The sequence below is a fragment of the Heterocephalus glaber genome, unplaced genomic scaffold (genome assembly GCF_053883595.1).
Source record: "Heterocephalus glaber isolate CG9 unplaced genomic scaffold, H.glaber_assembly_v1.0 deba00000331, whole genome shotgun sequence".
Classification (NCBI taxonomy): Eukaryota; Metazoa; Chordata; class Mammalia; order Rodentia; family Bathyergidae; genus Heterocephalus; species Heterocephalus glaber.
Window position 1 is genome coordinate 55,344,127 of NW_028258142.1, and position 2,894 is coordinate 55,347,020.

A 2,894-nucleotide genomic window follows, 5' to 3' on the forward strand; every position below is an offset into this window, starting at 1 on the left:
TGAGGGTGAAGCAGCACGGATACTTTCCTTGACTTTTAATAATTGATTTTAAAAAATTATCTAGTTTTATTCCATTAGTTGTAACTCTTGAAATTTAACCAAGACTATGTAAATTAACAAATTAAATATATTCAGTGTTAGAAATGTCTAAGGAAGAAGTAGAAAACCCAAAGAGACAAATTTCCATGAAAGAAGCAAGGGGGTGGGAAGCATTGTGGACAAATTACCTCCAAGCAGGAAGGCAGTCCCATAAAGTGTTCCTATCAGCTGTGCCCACGGAGTTGAGGAAGAGGACATTCCCTGGCTTATACAAAATATACCAAGGCATAAAAAGTTTTAAAAGTTTGCAAATTGCTTTACAAAGCTAGCAGAATCCTTACATGTGGTTCAAAATAAATATCACAAAAGAACAAATTACAGGCTTACCTGTGAATCAGCCATGCCCGGATCTTCCCTTGGTGCCGCCATTTTTTCTTCCATTGCACTATTCTCCCCTCGCTGGCAAGAAGAGCTCCCTTCCTTCTTGGCGCACAGTAGGTCCTTTGCAAACATGTGAATGGCTGGTTTATCTGCTGAGGTGAAGCATTCGACAGGACAGTGATGGAGCACAGATGGTTAACTTCATTTTCTACTTCTTAGAATCTCTCACATAAAAACTGCTGAAGAGAACACCCTTCTTGTCAGTGTTCATACTTTAAAATTATAACTAAACTATAACTAAATTATAACTAACTATAACTAAAGGGCAACCTATTGAGACCTCACAGAATTGTAACCAGATAAACTTAAATTAAGCAATGCTTAATTTGGTGTTAAGAGAGTGTGTAATTATTCCTGACACAGCACAAATTGAGAGACACGGCAGTTTGCTCTTACAATAGAAACCTTTCTGAGTATTTAGGGAGCTGTTCCTACTCTTCTCCCTGGGCCTAAGAAAGGCATCTCTCCAAAGTTATATTTCCTGTGCTCACTTCAGCAGCACATATACTAAAACTGCAAAGATACAGAGAAGATTAGCATGGCCCCTGTGCAAGGATGACATGCAAATTTGTGAAGTATTCCATATTTTTGGAGATACCTCAAAAAAGTAGGATTCGAGGTCCCATTTGACCCAGCTATTCCCCTGCTGGGTATCTTCCAAAAAGAATTAAAAGAATCATACCACAATGATATATGTGCACCCACGTTTATAGCAGCACAATTTGTAATAGCTAAAGCTTGGAAACAGCCTAAGTGCCCATCATCTGGAAACTGGATAAAGAGGTGGGGTTTTTTATTAAAATGGAGTACTACTCAACCATAAAGAATGACAAACTAGAGACATTTATAGCTAAATGGATACATATTGAGGCCGTACTCTTAAGTGAAATAAATAGGACACACATGTGTAAATACCAAATAGTTTCTCTGGTGTGAGAAACAGAAAGTGTAAATAAGGATTAAAATGATTAAAATGAATAATTGATACTTTGAAATGGGAAGAAAAGCTCCAAAGGGGTAGGAGAAGTGGGGGGAGTTGGGGAAAGGAAAGAAGGGAAAGGGAAAATTATGAGAAAAGGAAAAAATGGGAACAAAGACTTTGTAAATAGGGAAGGGTGGACAGGGAATAGGGAAAAAATAAGAACCAAGATACATCATGTACAGGTACAAATACCCAATGATAAATGTAAATGTATTGTATACCTAAAATGTACCAATAAAAGAATTTAAGGGAAAAAAGTTATATTTCCTTTTTTTTCTGCAAATAGTACACTTCCCAAGAGTTGAACAGTTGACAAAATGAATCTAAGGATATTCTATTTTTAATTGGTAAGTGATAAGCTTCTTTTCAGGTCATCAACAGCTTTCATCTGAATTTATGGTTTGAGTTGTTCATCTGTTTTTTATTCCTTCCACACAACATTACATGAACAATGTATGAACATCAACGTTACAGGAGCAGATGGTCACAGTACCTATGATGGTAAGAAACAGATCCCCAACCAATGGTGTATGAACACATGTATGAAAATTCCCTTCAACTTTCCATGCTTTGCTGGTTTTAAAAGAGAAACTTTGCTCAGGAGTGAATATCCAAAAACAACCAGACCACAGACGGCCTTTCCAGTACCATCTGCCCAGGTTCTTTGTATGCTCCAGCATCAGATCTTGCGGGCCTCCAAGCTCATCAGAGACTTTCACTCATGCCACTTGCTGTGGCTTGAATGTGTCCCCAAAGTTCACATGTTGGAAACTTCATCCCCAATGTATCAACACTGAGAAGTGGGACCTTTAAGAGCTAATTATGTCATGATGACTCTGAGCTCATGAATGGATTAATGTAGTTATCTTGGAAGTGGGTTAGCTAACATGATATAAGGCTCATTATAGGAGTGAGTCTGTCCTCTCTCACTTCTACCATGTTATGACACAGCAAGAAGGCCCATGCCACAGATACAGCCCTGGATTTTGGACTTCTCAGCCTGCAGAATGTTAAGAAATAAACCTCTATTCTTTATAAACTACCCAGTCTAAGGTATTCTGTTATAGCAGCAAGAAATAGACCAAGATACTACTGCCTCTGGTTAGAATAACTTCGTTAAACCTCTCTTCCTACCAAGCCCCTGCTTATTCTCCCAGGCCAAGAGCTACTGTCACTCTCCCTATGAAATTTTCCACCAAGCCAAAAAAAGTCACTCCTGTGTCCCCAGCAGCCAGCATAGTCTATGATCGCATTATAATTATTTGAACATGACTCTGCTCCCCCTAATAGAAGGATAAGCTCTGTAGGGGAAACAATCATTTTCACACATTTGCACTTGCATTACCAGTGCCTGGAACAATGCACTAGGACACAGGAACTCAGAACACTTTTGTTGAATGGCTCTGTTGAGTGTTTATTGGTGACCAGTTTT

At 38.6% G+C, this 2,894-nt stretch overlaps 1 non-coding gene across 1 annotated transcript; it reads left to right on the forward strand.

Moving 5' to 3' along the window:
- The first annotated feature begins 963 nt into the window (after positions 1-963).
- LOC147830140 (U6 spliceosomal RNA) lies at positions 964-1,070 on the forward strand. The gene has a single exon (XR_015445043.1). It is a non-coding gene; the product is annotated as a U6 spliceosomal RNA (small nuclear RNA).
- The last annotated feature ends 1,824 nt before the right edge of the window (positions 1,071-2,894 follow it).